The sequence below is a fragment of the Ambystoma mexicanum genome, chromosome 11, assembly GCF_040938575.1.
Source record: "Ambystoma mexicanum isolate Mex_15411 chromosome 11, UKY_AmexF1_1, whole genome shotgun sequence".
Lineage (NCBI taxonomy): Eukaryota > Metazoa > Chordata > Amphibia > Caudata > Ambystomatidae > Ambystoma > Ambystoma mexicanum.
The window spans coordinates 576,388,100-576,408,962 of NC_090934.1; positions in this window are offsets into that span (position 1 = coordinate 576,388,100).

Here is a 20,863-nt window from a genome sequence, read left to right on the forward strand (position 1 = left end):
AATCAAAAAAGTCCTGTTAAATTGCTTCGCTCGTCACCATGTGGGCTCGAAGGGATAAACCCTGTCCGTCTGGAGCCCCTGTGCGTGCTTACCTGGAAAGCTGCTCGTCCCGTACTAATCCGTCCTAGTGTGTGCCGCATGGAAAGGGAAAACAAACTCTGCCAGAGCGTTTTTCGGAACAGAAAAAGAATGCTCTTAGTACCCCGGCCTTGCAGGCCGGGGTACTAATAGCAATAAGCCCCTTAATGCGGGGACATTACTGAGTCCGGTAAAGCCCCGGGGCCTTTGTTAACTATGGGCCCCGTGGCTTTACCTGACTCACTAATGCCCCCGCGTCTCTGGGCTTATTGCTTAAGTATGAAATGCACAAAGGATTTGTAACATGAATCATATATATGATTTGAAGATATAATTACTGTGTCATCGACCACTCCACTCGTGTTCTAGAGCATGGGAGCCTCACGTAATTTAAGAAGATAAGGGGCTGAGAGCAGAAGGCAAGTCTCAGTTTCTCACATATGCAAAAAGGACTAAAATAAATAAATGTGGGAATCTTGTTTGGGGTGGACTGTACAATTGCCCTGAATAAGTTACCACCAAAATAAAGTGTTCTATAGACGTGAGCAACAGTTGGTTACCAGACATTTGGTCGAAAAAAATTGTTCAACCAGACAAATGGTCGAACCAATTTGGTCGAAAACCAAATGGTCGAATTTTTATTTTTTTTATTTTCACCCCTTTTTTTTGGGGGGGGTCCCCCCACCCCCTTTTTTTTCTAAAAACCCATTTTTGTAAAAAACGAAAACCCGAAAAATAAATATATAATTAAAAAAAAAAATTAGACCATTTGGTTTTCGACCAAATTGCGTCGACCAAATGTCATTTGACCAGTTTTAGGTCGACCAAATGTCTGGACACCCAACAGTTCAAAACACCTTTATACTCATGATTCTGCATAGTGAACACAGAAACAAGCAAACTCGAAATGTTTCCACAGATGGTGGAACCAAACTGTTATTTCATGGTGCCATCTGATGGTTGGGTTTGCATTAGGAAATGGGAACCACACGTATTTACGAAGTATTTCTAGAAAATAAGTAGTACAAAATACCTGAGAAATATGGTGTATAGATTCACTCCATCAGCTACCACTGTTTGTATTTTTTAATTCCACTTTTGCTTTTTCTCATACAGGAAATGAACAAATACATCTCTCGCCTTTACTTCATACCAAATAAGAAAGTTCCCATTTCAATGGGTAACGGTGGCCTTTTGAGAGAGTTATACAAGGTTACAACTGTCATAGAACATGCTAGCTATAGTTTTTCATGTTAACTGGTAATCTCTGATGTCCTTCATAGTCAGACTGGTTATTGATGTAAATACCTACTTTATGACTAGCAGGAGCTTTATCATGTCATGTCCCTGACACCTTAACATGCAGCTCTTGATTAGACAGAAATAATGCATGTCCAAAATAATACAGCCATCCCTTCTTGATTAATGCAACTGATGTGGGAACAGACTACAAGACTTCACATTAGAAACCAAAGCTCATTATACCTAATCAAGAAAGCAAGAAGGAAGTTGCCAAACCCATGATCTGATCAGGAGCCAGGGTCAACTTTAAGATTTATCAGGGTAGATTGTAAATTATCACAAATTCATACTTAGTGTAAACATAGACCCACGTTTCGTGGCATCTATTCCTACTTTGACCTTTGCTTAAGACCTGAAGTTTACTATGGTCTGTCGGTATCTCAAATGTAAGCCAAACATCCAAAAGCAAATGCCTCCATTCAGACCAAGTCTCCTTCATTGCTAATAGGTCTTCGTCTTTTTCAGAATAATTTGTTTCACTAGAGATTAAATTGAGGGGCAAATAGACAAACGGATGTTGATCTATATCATCCTCTAGAACCTGCAGATGTGCTAATCCGATAGCTCTATCCTGTCATGATTTGCTCCCTTCTCTCTCATTCTCGCCCACAGGGTGAATGCATTTGGCCTTTTTGCATATTGAACATTGCTTCCGCACACTGTGAGATCTGACTGTACTGGTCTGGAAGCTCAAGGATTTCATTTTAGAATTCTTTTCCATCAGATCAATTTTTGGATTGAGACAGTCAATTTGCCTTTGTATCTAAAGACTACATTTCAGAGAATGCCTCGCACACACTTTCATCTGTACACAATTATGGATGATGGAGGCAGTAAACCTACGGCTGGCAGGAGTTCACATTGATCACACGGGTGGACTGCATTTTTACAAAGGGTTAAAAGCCTCAGTTGGCTTCAGTGCAGTGTCGGCCATCGATCGAGAAATCCTGTCCTGACTGAAACCTATGCTATCAGTTACTAGCTCCCAGATCCTGGTCTCTTGCTTCCCTGAATTTCTGGTTCTCACGTTTTCTGTGGTTTTTCTTAGATTTCCTGCTACTGTTCATCAGTTTTCAAATACCTGAGTAAGCACTTGCTGAGTCCATCCCAATCCCAAAAAACACTGTTTCGGTTTGGCATTCCTTTCCTCCCCCTTCCATTTTCCTTTTGCCATTCCGCCTCCATTAACCTAACCCTTTCATCTTCCCCCTTACCCTTTCCTTCCCCCTGTCCCTTTTCCCGTTTTCTCTTTTCTTTGGCTCTTCCAGGTTTGTCATTGTTCTGCATACTTGCTTCTCTGATCCTTTTCCGGTTTCCTCCTAACTGGAAAAGGTGATCATCTCTATGTCTATTGCAGAGAACTTGGCTTTGCAATCAATGACTGGATGTCCCCCGCTCTAAACACTATGGTAGAGGAGACATACGAGCCTCGGTAGCCGCACCTTCTGTGGGTAAGACCTTTGCTTCTCACATTCACTGTGCTGTTTCCCGGTTATAATTCAAGAACCTCTTAAAGGCCTGGCTCTTGACTCAAGCATAGACTGGCCCATCTGTCTCTTTCCTACAACTCTAATCCGTGTTCTTTTTCTTCTGTCAGACTGCATTCACAGCCCATGTTTCTGTTCCATCTTGCTCAGTGCTTAGAAACAATTTATTTTGTGGTGTGCATTTTATAAGCACTTAAAATAAAAAATAATTACATGTAATTATTTAACTGCTGTGCGCTGTTTTGTTTGATGCCCTACAGCTGTATGAATGGCTATGTGTTGCCCTCTGTACAGTATGCACTTTTTCTACTTGCTACTTGCCTTGTTTCATTGTGTTTCACGTCGTCCACTCTTTGTGTGCCTGCGATCAGCAGGGTTCATGGACTTTACTGGCATCCAACGTGGTGTTCCTTGTCCTTGTGAGTATTTTCCTCAAGTGACCTTATATAATGCATTTCAAGGTGTTAACTTTGCAGACCCTGTCGTCACGTGCCCTATCGGACAACTTAGCATAGTCTGCAACTGTAACAGGAACTGTGGCAGAGGGTGTGATGAGCCTCTGAGAAAAAGTTACCCCTCCTTGTCTTGCAAAACCGGGGATTGGTCTGATTGGTGTAGGGCATGGGTGCACAACATACAGCCTGCGGGCCAAGTGCGGCCTGTGATGCTGCTGGATGCGGCCCAGCAGGGTTGAAGACTTTCCTAATGGAAAGCGGCCCGCAAGCAGCAACGGTCACCTCCATTAAGAAAGTCTTTGTTTTCCTTGCCGGGCCGTGAAAAAGACTGCCCCTCATTGGCTCAGTCAGCACACACTACATGACTCCTGTGAGTCACGTAGTGTGTGTGTATGCGCTACACCAATGGGGGGCCAGCAGTGCGACTGACGTGGCCAATAAGGCTTGATGCCGGAAGGCATTTCAGCCTTGCCACGCCAGCCGCACAAGAAGTCATCCCCCATGCCTGCCTGCATGTCTTCCCTCTGCCCTGCAGCTCGCCCGCCCACCCGGTGAGTTAATTAAAAAAATGCTTTGTGGACGACAGACGGGTGGCTGGGCAGCAGCATGGAAGCTCGCCCACCACCCCATGATTCATCCAGTGCTGGATCCCATCCTGCCAGGCTTTACCGAGCCCCAGCTTCACCGAGGGAAGCTGGGGCTCGGTGACCTAATCTGCCCTAGCAGGGGTGCCGAGTACGGGGGCTGCGGGGCCCGGTCCCCCCCCCAGCAGAATAAAGTCAGTGCTGAGCCCCCCCCGGCCAGAGAGAAGAGACGCAGTATGGATGGCCCTTTGTTCCATCCATACTGTGTCTCTCTCTGGCGGCCCGGTTACAAGCCGGGGAAAAACGATGTTTAGAAATTGTGGGACAGATGCAAAGCAAAGAAAATTTCTAAAAATCGTTTTGGGTTGGGTATACTTCTACATCTGTGCACCGTGGTGCACAGATGTAGAGGTACACCCAACCCAAAACAATTTGGGTAGTGCCAGAAGCCTCGCCAGCATTCCAGCAGGTCTGGGTAAGTACATGGTGGGGGGGCTGTATGTTTGTGTGTGTGTCTGTCTTGGGTCCGTCCTGACTGTGTTTTTTGTTTTTGTATGTATGTTGAGATGCGGAGGTGGGGGAGTGTGTCGGGTGTGTATGGGTGTGTTTGTATTTGTATGTCTGCAGTGTATGTTGAGATGCGGAGATGGGGGTGTGTCGGGTGTGTATGGGTGTGTTTGTATTTGTATGTCTGCAGTGTATGTTGAGATGCGGGGGTGGGGGGTGTGATGGGTCTGCTTGAATGTGTTTGTGTGCAAGTGCAGTGTGTGTTGAGATGCGGTGGGGGGTGTGTGTCGGGTCTGCCTGAATGTGTTTGTGTGCAAGTTCAGTGTATGTTGAGATGTGGGGGTGGGGTGTGTGTCAGGTCTGCCTGAATGTGTTTGTGTGCAAGTGCAGTGTGTGTTGACATGCGGGGGTGGAGTGTGTGTCGGGTCTGCCTGAATGTGTTTGTGTGCAAGTTCAGTGTATGTTGAGATGTGGGGGTGGGGTGTGTGTCAGGTCTGCCTGAATGTGTTTGTGTGCAAGCGCAGTGTGTGTTGACATGCGGGGGTGGAGTGTGTGTCGGGTCTGCCTGAATGTGTTTGTGTGCAAGTGCAGTGTGTGTTGAGATGCGGGGGTGGGGTGTGTGTCGGGTCTGCCTGAATGTGTTTGTGTGCAAGTTCAGTGTATGTTGAGATGCAGGGGTGGGGTGTGTGTCGGGTCTGCCTGAATGTGTTTGTGTGCAAGTGGATTGTGTGTTGAGATGCGGAGGGTGGGGTGTGTCGGGTCTGCCTGAATGTGTTTGTGTGCAAGTGCAGTGTATGTTGAGATGTGGGGGGTGTGTGGGGGTGGTGGGGTCGGGTCTGCCTGAATGTTTGTTGTTGTTGTGTGCACGTTCAGTGTATGTTGAGATGTGGGGGTGGGGGTCCAGGTCTGTATGCGTGCATGCTTGTGAGTTTGTTTGGTGAGTTGGGGGTGGGGGTTTCGGGTCTGTATGCGTGCATGGTGTATGCTTGTGGGTTTGTGTGCTGAGTTGGGGTGGGGTGTTCGGGTCTGTATGGGTGCATGGTGTATGCTTGTGGGTTTGTGTGCTGAGTTGGGGGGCTCGAGTTTGTATGGGTACATGGTGTATGCTTGTGAGTTTATGTGCTGAGTTGGGGGGTGGGGGTTCGGTTATGTATGGGTGCATGCTGTATACTTGTTAGTTTGTATGTAGGGGTGGGGGGTTGGGGTCTGTATGAGTATGTATGCATGGTGCATGCTTGGTGTCATGGGGCATAGTGTTTGCTTGAGGGGTGGGTGTCTTGGGGCATAGTGTTTGCATGAGGGGTGGGTGTCTTGGGGCGTAGTGCTTGGTTGAGGGTGGGTGTCTAGGGCATAGTGTTTGCATGAGGAGTGGGTGTCTTGGGGCATAGTGTTTGCATGAGGGGTGGGTGTCTTGGGGCATAGTGTTTGCATGAGGGGTGGGTGTCTTGGGGCATAGTGTTTGAATGAGGGTTGGGTGTCTTGGGGCATAGCATTTGGTTGAGGGGTGGGTGTCTTGGGGCATAGTGTTTGCATGAGGGGTGGGTGTCTTGGGGCATAGTGTTTGCATGAGGGCTGGGTGTCTTGGGGCATAGTGTTTGCATGAGGGCTGGGTGTCTTGGGGCATAGTGTTTGTATGAGGGGTGGGTGTCATGGGGCATAGTGTTTGCATGAGGGGTGGGGGCCATGGGGCATAGTGTTTGCTTGAGGGGTGGGTGCCTTGGGGCATAGTGTTTGCATGAGGGGTGGGTGTCATGGGGCATAGTGTTTGGTTAAGGGGTGGGAGACATGGGGCATAGTGTTTGCTTGAGGGGTGGGGCTATGGGGCATAGTGTTTAATAAACATTGGGGGTTGAAAAAGCCTCCTGCCACGCCACGCCCCACCGCGCCTAAAGCCCCACCCACATTTACTTTTTGGCCCACTATAGCCATCATGTAAGGTACTTTCGGCCCTCTGTCAAAATCAGTTGTTCACCCCTGGTGTAGGGCCATGCTCTTGTGAAGCGCAGATTGTCCGAATGACCTTGCACTTCTCAGATTTAGTTTGCAATTAACGATGGCACAATTGTCATAAAACCATATGCAAAATGTTGATGTTGCTGCAAAGAAGATGAAAAAAATATCAAACAATTATATCAATAAACAATCAAAAATTAAAAATAGGTACATAATATCTATAAAGTAAGAATCTAAAACCATTGAATGTGCCCAAACGCTGGTGCAAATAAGGTCCTAACGTGGTTTTCCACTTATGCTCATCTTCTTTAACTCTAAGGGGTTAATAAGCACTCACATTTCCAGCGCCTGTGATGTTTAAAAACAGTAAATATTTTTTAAAAAGATGCCAATCTGGTTCCGCTAATTTATACGTGGGACTCAATTCATTTTAAGAGATATTCTACATATTTTCAACAGGGAAGCTGAATTTGCAGTTCAATGCCTGACTCACTAATTTCGTTGAGAAGTAAACGCAAGGTCAGCCGAAGCCTTTCCATACTAATTATGTGGATCTGGCCTACAGTGGTGGGCACAGCAAACCTTGCTGGCATGCTCAATTGGAGTCCATGTTGTGACGTTTCATTTTCTGGCTGTAAAGACTATCTGTAATCTGAATATTAGAACCCAGTGGAGGGAAGGCTCACTAATCAATAGCAAGAAGGCCATGAGCTAGCAAGTTATTTGCCATGCTCTGGGGCGCTCACGTGAACACATATGTGATGCCCACAGATGATCTAATTGCCCCATTTAAAGGAATCCAATAATGTGTCTACTCCAGTGCATGCATTTGTTATGGGGGTATCCTGGGATCCTTTAGAGATCATGGTGATTTTAGAGGCGTGGTCAAATACACAACATGTTCCTGCATTGCCTCTAAGACCTCCGGTTATGTGATGCATTGATCATCTGCAGAATAGCTGTTAGGTTCTTATTTTGGCAGGCATTCCTGACCAGGGCATCCTCCATATGCCCTTCACCCGCACTTGGTGTTGGTCTCATTCCCTCCTGGGGTGTGTCCATTATTGACTCTCATGGGGGAGTGATTGCTGTATTTTTGGGGACGCTCACTTTTAGCCCCTTATAGATCATGCACATCCTAGACTGGGAGGGCCTAAGTATATAGAGGCTGGAGTCTTTGCAGGTCTTGCAATAACAGACAACACAGTGTTGCATAAATGGTCAATGGGCGGTGCTTGATTTGGACCACTTTAGGTAATGGACATGACATCCTTCCTGTCTCTCATTAAATCTGGACTGCTACATCCAGTTTGGCGTGTTGCACCATTGGAACTATTTTTAGTACAGATATGGGGGCAGGTTGCAAGAGAGTCAGTGCTATCGATTGGCCATGACCATTAATAAGTAAATTATCCGATGTTATGAAAGGCAACTCATGTTGCATATAATGTGTTAATATTGGAGAAGTATTATTTGGGTATAACGATGATATGACTTCTTGTTAATATAGGAATATTCTGAACAGACAACATGTCTGCCTCCCACTTTGTCCCTTTGTGTTCTTAATTCTATCTCCAGATAGCACTTTGATGTGTTAACAGTAGCTCTGCAGTTCTTTCTCCAGAGTATTTCCACGTGTCTCTTGTTCACTGATAATCAGTGTGTACCACTAAAGAGGAATTATGCTTCTGCGCTGTGTGTGCCACCAATACTACATAAATATTGTGGGGAAGTATTTCCATTATGCTTTGATTCAATGGGCCTCATTCCACGGTAGGCTGTGAGCCATGGCGCTATTAGCGCCATGGCTCATGCCGGTAAAATACCGGCACCGCCTTGGCGGAAAGGGGATTTACCGCCCCATTCCAAGGTTGGAGAGGCAGTAAATCCCCCTTCCACCATTGCCCTTCCCCATTCCCATTTCTGCCCCATAGGGCTCTATGGGAATGGGGAAGGCGCTAATTACGGCACCGCAATTTTGTGGTGCCGTAATTAGCTCCGAGGTCCCTTAGTGGGTTGGATTTTAACGCCTGCAAAAAGCAGGCGTTAAATCCCCCAACCCGCAAAGGGACCTCGTAGTAAGGCGGTAAGGATTTACCGGTACCAGTATTTTACCGGTACCGGTAAATCCTTACCGCCATCCGTGTAATGAGGCCCAATGAGTTAACAGAGGGATGTGCTATATATCCTGTGAGATTATCCACAGAATTAGAAAGCGGCTCATGATTTAGATTTGTATTGTAAGTAAGCATCCTTCCAATGCAAGGCCTGGAGTTATTTTGACAGTCTCAGGCATGTAATCATCACCTGCTTTTTGTTTTGCTTTCAGAGCACTGTTTCAGGCGAAATTAAGATTACATTTAAAAATATGTGTATGTTCGGATTGGAAGAGAAATTGGACGAAAGCGATTGGGCCTGGGGAAAATCATCAGACACTGAGAATTGATTGGTTTGGGCTTATCCAAATTTTTTGCTAAATTCGTATAGGAGCTGCTAGATTTCTTCAATCAGAGTATCTCCTTAAGCAGTAAGCCCTGAGCAGGAGGGGCATTCCCACTTCAGGTAATGCCCCGGGGCCCATAGTTACAGGCCTGAGCGGGGGAAGATGGTGTCCTCCAGCCCTGAGGAGGCTCAGGGCGGCGGGATTACCATCTGGTAATCCCCCGTTCCAAGCCTCCTCATTGGCTGAGAGGCTGCCACCTCCCCCACCCCCAGACGGGTACTAATCTACTAATCTATAATAGAAGCTGTGTTTACAGCCCTATTGGCCTTTGCTTTGAAAATTCAGTGTTAATGCCTTTACTGCTTTGCATTTCGATATTCTGGAGAACTAATGCATTGCAATAAGGGTCAGCAATGTGCATACAAATTTGATTAAACAAATATATACATTGTAGCAAAACATATCAAAATAGATTTCGAAAGTTGCAGTGTAGTAAAATTGAAAGGAAACTTTCATATATTTATCTCCGATAAATCTCGGAGTAAATTTGTTTCCTTAACTGAAAGTCTACATAAGATAAAAATAGTTGGGATATTAGTGATTAGTGAAATTAAACAGTGGCCTGATGCACACTGGACTGGTTTGTCCACACCCCTCTTTGGGTCACCACTGCAATGTTAGCTATTTAATTACCTAATTTAAGGTGATGTTAGTAGGAAATTCAATTCTATGGCAAATGTTTAAGTATGTACTTTCTTGTTGCTTAAGTCAATCACAGTGGAGAAGGAAGTATTATCCCGTATTCATTGGTAGCTCAATGTCTTTCAACCTTAAACATGCTCTGACCCTCTTCTGTCCTCTCATGGGCGGGAGATATATATTCCAACCTTTGAACAAGGCTTTGGTCTGGTGCTCATGCCCAGGATGCAGCCATGGATTTACGGCATACATAAAACCTCTCCGCTGAAGGGCTGCCCAATACATATGATGGTTGGATCCTGTCCAATTAACCTTTTAACTGCTGTTGTTAGATGCATGATAACCAGCATGTTTTTAGGTGGGTGCTGTAATGATCGAGGGCTCAACGTGTGACTCAATACAGATTTCTAGCAAACTTCTTTTGCTTTATTAGAGCTATAATAGGCATTTAGATAGGTAAGAAAAACAAAGAGGGTTCTAGGAGTCTCTCTACTGGCACGAACACAGCCCATTGACCTGTTCTTGGGTGGATGGCCCCTGGGAGAGTCTCAACCAAGTCTTTAGCTCACTGTCCATCTCAGAGAGGAGAAATATGCCTGCATATTAGTCTTTGTCCTGCCCTGGGGCAGTCCGGTACCGAAATGCTAAGCAATTCTCTTCTTAAGAAGAGTACCAACAGCAACCCCATACACGTGTTTCAGCCTTGTTGGGCATCTTGGAGACTTCAACATCCACCTGGATAACTCCTGTCTTCCATTTGGACTCTTTCGCAACCTCTGTGACTCTCTCTGACTCTCTATTCTCCCCTCTGACCCGATTCACTCTGCAGGGCACACTCTGGATGTTCTGATCTCATCAGACCTTCTCCTTTCTGTCCCTCTTACCACTACTCTCTCCTGGAGTGATCACATTCTCCTTCCCTCCGATCTCTCCCTCTCCACCCCACAGACCAAGCCACTTCCATCACTGCCACCCACCTTCCCGGTCATCCGACCCATGAAGGGCATGTCAATTGAGGCTTTCGCCACCACTTTCTCACCCCCCTTTGCTGACTCTCACCCTGATATAGCCCTTTCAATGCACCACTCTGCTATATCTGATACCCTAGATGTTCTTGCCCCTGTCATGAGAATCTGCCTGAAGCCCAAAGCCAAGTGCAGCTCCTTGTATGACTCAGACCTCGTCCCCCTCAAACGCAAGTGCAGGGTGGCCGAGAGGAAATGACATGCTTCATGTACATCCTCTGACAAACTGGCCTGCCGCCTGCTCCAAAGGCAATACCGGCTCTCTGTCCTCACCAAGAAGAGAGCTCATATCCAAGCCCGCGTCTCTGCGGCATCAAAAAACTCAGCTGAACTCTTTAAAATCTGCAAGGAACTGGCCAATCCCGCTGCACTCTCTACCTCTCCTGTCCCTTCCCAGGCCCTCTGCATGACACAGGCTTCTGACTTCATCTCCAAAACTCAGGACATCCTGTCCTCACTCTCCTCCTCTCCCCTCCCTCCCTCTACTCCCTGCTCTTCCTCTGGCCCTTCTGCAGCCACTTCTCCTCCCTCCTTCTCTGCCTTTCTCCTGTTCTCTGCTGATGAGGTTTCTGGACAAGTCCGATCTATGAAAGTCTCATCAAAACAGGTTCACACCTGTTCCTACAAAACCATCAAGGATCACATTGACTCCCTGGCTCCTGCCCTGGCAGACTTCTGCAACCTCTCCTTCACCATTGGAGTCTTCCCATTCCCCCTGAAGCACTCCCTTGTGCACCCTCTTCTTAAGAAACCTTCTGCCGACCCCTCCTGCCCAGCCAACTATCGCCCAACCATCACTCCCTTCCTAGGCAAACTCCTATAAAGGTTGGCCATCTCCCAGCTTAATATCCACAGTGAAACTGTTGGTTGTCTCCATGACCATCAGTCTGGATTCAGAGCAGCCAGAAGCATGGAAACTGCTCTCCTGAACAACCATGAAGACCTGCTCCCCAACCTTGATTCCAACACCCCCTGTGTCCTCATCTTGCTTGATCTCTCTTCTTCCTTTGACATGGTCAACCACGCCATCCTGCTCAAATGTATCCATGATAATTTGGGTATCACTGGTCAGGCTCTGGCTTGGCTGACCTCTTTCCTCTCTGACCGACCCTCCCAGGTCTAACTAGGGTCCTTCCTCTCTGCTACCTTTTTCTCTACCTGTGGTGTCCCCCAGGGGTCTAACCTCTCTCCCTGGATTTTCAACCTCTACCAGGCACTTCTTGCCCACCGCATTGCCGTTCTCTGCCCCAACTTTCAGTGCTATGCGAACGACACTCAGCTCATTTTCAGGCTACCTTCAGCCTCCTCTTCTCCTTCTCTCATCACTGACTGTCTGCTATCCAGGAGTGGTGTGCTGCCAATTACCTCTGCCTTAATGCCATTAAGACAGAGATTCTCCTCATCAGCACACCCGCTCCCTCCTTTCCTGTCACTCTCTGGCCGGCCTCTCTTGGCCCCCCTCCTGCTCCCACCTGTGAGGCTAAAAACCTCGGAGTCATCTTCAACTCCACACTCTCCTTTCTCTCCTCACATCTCTGACGTCTCTAAGAAGTCACACTACCAACTCCACCTCCTCAGAGGTATTCTTCCCTTTCTCTCCTTCCCCCAGAAGCTCACTGTCTCCAGAGCCCTGGTTCTCTCTAGGCTGGTCTATTGCAACATCCTCTTTTTAAATCTGTCTGCCTCTACTCTCCACCCTCTGCAACTCATCCAAAACAGGACTGCAAGACTTGTCCTTGGCCTCAAGCCCAGGGATTGTATCTCTCCAGGACTGAAATCTTCACTGGCTCCTAGTGGCAGCGAGTATTACATTCAAAACCCTTTGCATTGTCCACAAAGCCTTCTGGGGTCTGGGGTCTCAATATCTTCAACTCTCTTTTCCTAAATATCTTCCTTCTCAAGCCCTTCACTCATCCGCCTCCAACTCCCTCAGGGTAAATCGCTTCTCCAAGCAACGAGTTGGTGGTAACTCTCTTTCTTCGGCTGGGGCTTCCCTCTGGAACAGCCTCCCTGCCTCCCTGAAACTTGAGGAGAACCATCTCTGGTTCTGGAAGCACATCAAAACCTTTCTCTTTGCTTCTGCTTTCTCTCCTCCTCTCCCCTGCTGACCTCCTGTTTGAAACAGTAACTGCACTGGTTACCTGGCCATCCTCTGATCTTGGGCCCAGGTGCCTCCCTCACCAGTCACACACACCTGCATGCCTGCCTGGTAACCCACACACTCAGAGACTGTTTCTGTATCCCTACAGTCCCACTACCAGCACTTGACACCTGATGTCTGCACTTACCTTGCACTTGCCACCGCTGGCCATTACTTGACTTATTGTTATTATTCTATTCCCATGTACTGCACTGTCCCCTTCCCTCCCCCCACAATTTTTCCCCTTCCCCCATCCCATGCACTTGAGCGATCTGAATGACACCTGGCCTAGTAGGATTGTTGTCTGTCCTCCCTTTGTTCCCCCTCCCTTGCTTCATCGCGCCTTGATACACTTGTGTATAGGCACATTATAAATGCCATATCATATCATCATTAGTGAGGTGGAGCTGCGCCTCTCTGAGAATAGTGAGCAAGGGGTCCACTTCTGGATTCCCCTGGTAACTTAGGGTGAGACCCAAAACTACTTAATATGCAAAACAGAGTGGGTTCTGGGAGTCTCTCTATCAGCCCATTGACTTGTTCTTGGGTGAATGGCCCCCGGGAGAGTCTCAACCAAGTCTTTAGCTCACTGTCCCTTTCACAGAGGAGAAAATTCCCTGCATATCAATCTTTGTCCTGCCCTGGGGCAGTCCCGCACCAAAATGCTAAGCAATTCTCCTCTGAATAAGAGTACCAATATCAACCCCATACACGTGTTTCAGCCTTGTTGGGCATCATCAGTGAGGTGGAGCTGCCCTCTCTGAGAACAGTGAGCAAGGGATCCACGTCTGGATTCCCCTGGTAACTTAGGGTGCGACCCAAAGCTACTTAATATGCAAAGTGACGTGGACCCCTTGCTCACTGTTCTCAGAAAGGCACAGCTCAACCTCACTGATGATGCCCAACAAGGCTGAAACACATGTATGGGGTTGCTGTTGGTACTCTTCTTCAGAGGAGAATTGCCTAGCATTTCGGTGCTGGACTGTCCCTGGGAAGAACAAAGACTGATATGCAGGGATATTTCTTCTCTGTGAAAGGGACAGTGAGCTAAAGACTTGATTGAGACTCTCCCAGGGGCCATCCACCCAAGAACAGGTCAATGGGCTGTATTTGTGCTGGTAGAGGGACTCCGAGAACCCCCTTTGTTTTACATATTAAGTAACTTTGGGTCTCACCCTAAGTTACCAGGGGGATCCAGATTTGGACCCCTTGCTCACTGTTCTCAGAAAGGCACAGCTCCACCTCACTGATGATGCCCAAAAAGGCTGCAACACGTGTATGGGGTTGCTGTTGGTACTCTTGTTCAGAGGAGAATTGCTTAGAACTTCGGTGCTGGACTGCCCCTGGGCACAACAAAGAATGATATTCGGGGATATTTCTTCTCTGTGAAAGGGACAGTGAGCTAAAGACTTGGTTGAGACTCTCCCAGGGTCCATCCACCCAAGAACAGGTCAATGGGCTGTGTTCGTGCTGGTAGAGAGACTCCCAGAACCCCCTTTGTTTTAGATAGGTAAGACGGCCACTGATATTCACCATGGGGCAATACAAATGAGAGGGCTGCCTAAACAAAACAGGGTGCAGGGCTAGAATCAACATAAAGTGGTAGGGTTTGAGCATTGGGAGGATGGAGGTCTTGAGTTTGTCCTTATTTCCTCTAGCCTCTCTGTTCCTTTCTCTCTGGCCACATGGCCTTCTTGCCCTCCTTTCTTCTGCTTCACCCATTGATTTTAATTGTTTAGGGGCTATCATTCCTCACCGTCTCCTCCTCCCTCTTGTCTCTTCACATCGTCACTCATTCTCTTCCTACTACCACAGCACCATTTCACTGCTTCCAACATTCTCCCTTTCTCCTTCCTTTCTCCTTCAAAGTCTTTTCCTCTCCCCTCCCTCTCCACACTCTCATATCTCTTCCATGCTTCTGTTCTCACTGTTCCTCTACACTATCACCTTACTTCCACTCTATCTATGCCTCTCTTCTATTGTTTTCTTGTCTTGGCTCTCTCTCTCTCTTCCTCTCCGTCAATTTCTCCTCACTTTTGCTTGTTCCTCTCTCCAAATTGCCTTTGCTCGCTCACCCACGCTCATTACACTACATGATCAATATCTAATTACCACATTAGTGCCTGGAGCAAGTGGCCTTTTATACTCATACTTGCTATGGAATTGGGATGAAGAAAAATTAATTGTTGGGGACAAAAGATTGTTCTTAACCTCTGTGGCAATACCTTAGGTATTGATCTGGTTTCTACATCCAAACCACGTCAAATGGTTAACGTGTGTACATTTCTTACAAGGCCTGTAGTGCCTCAGCCCAAATGTATGAAGGGGCCCCCCATCTTCTAGCATGATAGCACTATCATGGTGGCCACCTGACTCCACCCTGGCTCTTTCAGAGTACCCTCCCTGCTTGGCTTCTCCTCTCCTGCTTCATTTCACTGTCCCCCTTAATACAGACTGGTATTTGCATGCTAGCTTTACCTTGTGAACCTTGCACAATATGTGATGTCTTTCCTCTGCTGGTCAACAAACTCTGTGAATCTCCAATCACTGGAGGGGGCCGCTCTTGAAGGACATCACCCGGCGAAGAGGTTGTGCATTTCACCACACCTGCAAGGTGATGTATGGGGTGGAGTCCCTTGGGGATCCTGTGTACAACCTCTGGGGCCAGCATCATGTAGAGGGTGCTATCTCCCAGCCCCAGGGTTTAGAGGGATTCATAAATTAGCCTCTTCTCAGTGAATCCCTCACAGCACATAAAGCTTGTGGGCCTGCAGTCTCTTTACTGAACCCACAGATATATATTAAAATGTATGGTTTATTAACACATTTGAATAACTGGTATGCATACTGTCACAAACACACAAAGGATGTCCTTGAATCCTGAATGTTATGGTGATTCTAAATAAATATTTCTTAAACATGGCACAGGTGCATGCAGGGAATTATAATAGAAAGACATATTTCCGTCCATTGTTATCTGAATTCCCGAGGGGAGTGCTAGTTTACAGCTAATACACCCCCTTTTGACATGTTCAAATACATTGGTCTAATTGTAGCAAAGGGGAAGATCCTAGTGGTTGTGAGTAAGAGAATGAAATCCATCTCAGGCTCTTTTCAATTCAAAATTGTTCTGTCAAAAGATGTTGCATGGTTGGAGTTCTCTGGATATTTAACCTCACACAAATAGGAAGACAGGAGGGTTATGTGTGGGAGCAGCAAAGCAAGAGAGTCTACTCAACAGAACAAAAGCAGATTGGGGTTCCAACTGGAAGTAGCTGATGTGAATTCTCCTTAAGAAGGCCTTTCCCAGAGAGAACTGAATGCAGATGTCTTTCCCAAGACAGAACCTGATTGCATGAGTGGCGGTTTTGGAGCAGGTGGACAGCAGACTGAAAGGAAGAAGTTTCCGGTTGGAGTTACCTAGAGCAGGTTGATGTCCCTGCCTGTCCTGGGCCTTTGAAAGACAAACCATAAGAGAGCACAATAAACCTAGAGCAGGGTAGTCCAACTCTGGGTTCGAAGGCAGGAATTCTGACAGGTTTTCAGGCTATCCCTCATTAATATTCATGAGAAAGAATGCCCATGCAATTAGAATCATTGTATGCAAATTTATCTCATTAATATTAATGAGGGGCATCCTAAAAATCTGACATGTTTCTGGCCCGCAAGGCCTGGACTTGGACAACCTGCCTTATAGCATTTAAACAAATGTCCTAAGAATTAAATACATTCTGGAGAGACATTAAAATATTTACAAGCTAAGTCACTGCAAGAGGAACCATGCCTGTAAATGACACCTTATAGAAATATATTTTAAAGTGATTGTCCGAGAACCACATTTTTGCAGTGCATATTTGCCTCTGACATTTGCAATTTATTGATGGATTCCCTGGACTTTCACAGGAGCAACTCATATCTGGGTTTGTGAGCATGGTGTACAAAGTGTCTCACAGATTTTCAGAGATCAATGAACTTCTTTACCATTGAAACACATATTTTACATAAAAGACCAGGCCTGAATTGAGTTTCCTACTCGTCACAGTAGAATAGAAAGGTGGTTAGCTTCTGCCCTTTATCCCCAAGAATGTTAATTTAAATAACCAACGCCAGTTTTCCGTGTACAAACGACCACACATAAAAGGATTCTGCCCCAACTGAACTCCTAATTCGAATTACAATGAAGTTGTTGATTACTCTTCCTTTGTAAGTTTATAATATCATGCTCGTCAAACACTTTAATGCCTCACAGTGTGTTGCTCTCAAAATAAAAGCTTTTTCCTGATAGTTATGCATAGATATTTCACTACGGAAACCAGAGTCACTTCCAAAAGCCTTGTCTATTGTACTGATGCAAAACTTTGTTTGCTGAGATCACCAATAATTAGAAACAAAACATTTTTTTTGTTTAAACATTTTTAGAAATGACTGTGTGGAATATCAGGAACTTATTTTATTCTTTTTGGACACAGTAGGTTGTAGTTGTAAAATTGTATACATGCACAATATAATTATTTTCCCCCTATTATTGAACTGTGTCTTCTGTGTTATGTGTTATTTCAAACAGAGAATGAAGTGTTTAGTTTCAAGTAACCACAGATATTAGAAGATCCCATTTTGGCAAGGCAAGAATACATTTATAGATTATATGGATGCTTGTGCGAAGTGGTGTGAGAACATTATCGAACCCCACACAAATGCTGTTCCTCATATTTAGTTGTAACACCTGATGTAGCCCCTGCACCATGAGGCCAGGCTTTACCAGAATGTGCCCCTAACAAATGTTTTTCCTCATATTTATTTGTACACTTGATGTAGCCCCAGTGCAATGAGGCAAGGCTTTACCAAAATGTACAGACAAACAAATCATGTTCCTCTCTTTCATTTGTACACCTGATTAGCCCCCCACACCATGAGGTGTGGCTTCATCTGTATGTACATCTACTCAATTGCTGCTCTTCAAGTCTTCTTGTTCACCGGACTTAGCCCCCCGCAACATGAGGTGAGGCTTTTTCCACAGTGAGCATTCACCATTTTGTAACCTTTCATGGTCTTGCACTTGTGGACTGTGCTCACACTTGAAAGGTAACTAGCGCCTAGATGCCTCAGGGCTTTGTGTGCTACAATAAATGTAAACCATAAAAATACAAATTAAATAAATTAGAAACAGTGGGGCCCATTACAAGTATGCCGGTCCGGAAACACTGGCACTGTTGTTTACGGACTGGCATTCTACAGGTCTGTCTGCCGGAGCCGCCGTGCCTGACAGGCACAGCAGCCACAGTAGGCAGACTGCCACGGAAGCATCGGCACCGTTAGCAATGGAGCCGGTGCTTCCGCATTCCCCACTCGTACTCGTATGGGAACGTTTGGGGATGGGTAAGAACATTTTACCGGCGTCTTACTTTCCAGGCCGCCGGGGTTGTAATCCCCCGGTGGCACTGGGAAGTCAGGCGCCGGTAAATATTTACGGGTCCAGCAGCAACTCGCCGGTAGTACTGGCACGGTTACCGCCTGACCCATAATGAGCCCCAGTATGAGGCACGCTGTGTTTCTTTCTGTAGGCAAGCTACCTGCATTTATGTGGAGCATTGTGGGGGACTTCCCCAGCATTGAAAGTTAGGGAACCATCTTTAATTTCTTGATTTCTTAATTTAAATAAAACTGAATATTCAAATTAAAAACATCCTGTTTCTTGTCTTAGATTTTGGGGTGGGATTGTTGTGATGAGGGGATATTATATTAGGGATATTTCTCCTTAAACTGATCAGTTATTAAAAAGTAAATACATTGCATACTCAGAGGTCATTACAAAATTTGGTTGCGGTTAGCTTCCATCTAAAACCTTGTTCATTTGGTCGCTTCCTTCCAGTCCAATATGAGAGAAAGATACACTTGGTAATCTAGAATTCTTGTCATTTTCAGCCTCATCATGAGTTGGGTGGTAGCCCTTAAATCCGGCGGTCACGGTATTAGTGCCAGCAATACCGCTCCGCCGGATCATGACTGCAATCCAGCTGGCGCTATTACAGCCAACTGTAATAGCGCCGGCTGTAATAGCGCCGACAAGCAAACATGCTATTAGAGACCTATCACAAGTACAGCATTGGCGCTCCTAGCGCCGGAAAACCGGCGCTGATACTGCTGAAAATACCCCCGACCCAATGCTGGCAGTAACATGCCCCAGCTGGAAACAATGCACACAAGAGGTCTACAAAAGACCCACCATGCCCCACACACCCTTCCCAACACCATGTTGCCATTTGGAGCCGGGAGCCTTAATGTGGACCTCTACATGCTTCAGTATATATAGCAAGAGGACATAGGCTACCCCACCTGTCTGGCACTTGCCGGCAGTATTTCACAGTACACATTTACCGATCATCTGATTTGATCTGTACATGAATACGAGATCACCAAAATTACATTTACAAAAATGACAATTTCATTTTCTAGCATATCATTAAGAGCCTACTCAGGCCGTTATACATGTGTCACCATGTTAACCCCATACATTATGGGTGTTTATACAAATTTGATCATATTAAACATTCATATAATAACAATTTGCAATTGAGTCTTTTGCACAGTGAAAGTTAGTACAGTTAGTGACTTAGAATGTGATTCTTATAACCAAAACATCTGTCTAGTCAACACTTGTGGTGTTTCTGGCAAAAACCGGTTGGTTGAGTGTTCTAGTGCCGTCTTCAGGACTGTGAAGTGGACTGGAAAGTGTCACTTGTGTACCCCTTGGGTGGTGAATCTAAAAAACTGAGTTAGTAAAATAAAATCAGTAAAATTGGTGTCTCTCTATAGTTTTTTATGTTGCCTATAGTGTGTATTGAAAAAGATCCTACCTGAGCCAATGCTTTTAGTGCCACAGGTTCCGAGAAGAGATGCAGTATTCTTCTCAAACGGTGCCCTCTGTGCACCGTAGATTTCTTACTCCTTTGTGTCTGGGCTCTTTCCTTGTATTCCTAGCTTGTACATCTGAAAATGAAATGAAAACAGGGATTCTAACATCCTTGTAGTGTTCACTGGTGTGCAGTTAATGCTAACAGTGTGACTTTTTTTCTTTTCGGGCATGCGGCCAAATTGCTCGCTGTGCTCTTTGATTACAATACTGGCGAGCCCATATGGGGCTGTGTCGGTTCGTGATCTAATGGTCATGTATTGGTCATTATTGTTGATTTGTGCCTGTATTCATGCAAGGCTGGTGCGGGCTGTGACTGATAGCGGAACTTGTGATTGAAAAGAAAGCACTGCCTGTATGTGCGGCAGCCTCCTTGAATTTCTGTGCTGTGTCCGCGGCAGTGTTCCCTGTTGCGCGCATGCGCTTTTCTGTAATGTGCTACTGACGCTGGTTGCTAAGCGACTTGGCACTTGCATTCGGCGCACGTGTAGTGAGGTGATGCTACAGTGTTTACATTCACGTAGTTAGCATGCCTTGAGGTGCGAAATGTGTACTCGGATGTGACTCTTTCTACTACTGGATCACATACATTAAAATACACAGTCTATATTGCACATTGCAGTATCTTTGTTCTCTGATTACGTGGAGTCGTTGTATCTAGGCTATTAGAAACCGTGACCGTGCGCTTGCACGATCGGTGCATTTGCTCTGTGGAAGCTGTATGTGCTTGGGTGTCACGGGCTAACCTACATGAGGCTGAATTTTGTATTACAAACCACAATTTGCAAACACAAATTTCGGGGCCTGTATGCTTTTTTAACCATATGTACATTTTATAGACCATATATACATTTTTGAGACCCTAACAAACCAGGGTGTTTACAGTGCCTGTTATTGTGTCATACAGTGGTCAGAAACACATAGCCCTGATGTTTTAAGGTACAGATTTATACATATACTCGTCCTGTATGAGACCTAGAAGGGCCAGACTAAACAGTGTTATCAAGGGTCTACTGTGTGATGTCCCCCTTGTTAGGTGTTGCAGAAACCCTTCCTTTTTGTTATGTCCAAACGGATGGTAATTTTCAGGGTGCTATTTTTTTGTCTGGTACTAGGGTATTGTACCCATGATTTGGAGATATCCTGTACTAGAAGAACAGCTTCCATTCTATGGAAACATTTAAGCCATTCTAGTTCCCTTAGTTCTAGGTCTCTGTCTCCTCCTCTAGCTTTTGCGTTTATGGTTTGAATGATACACCAACGTCGGTGGGATATGTATG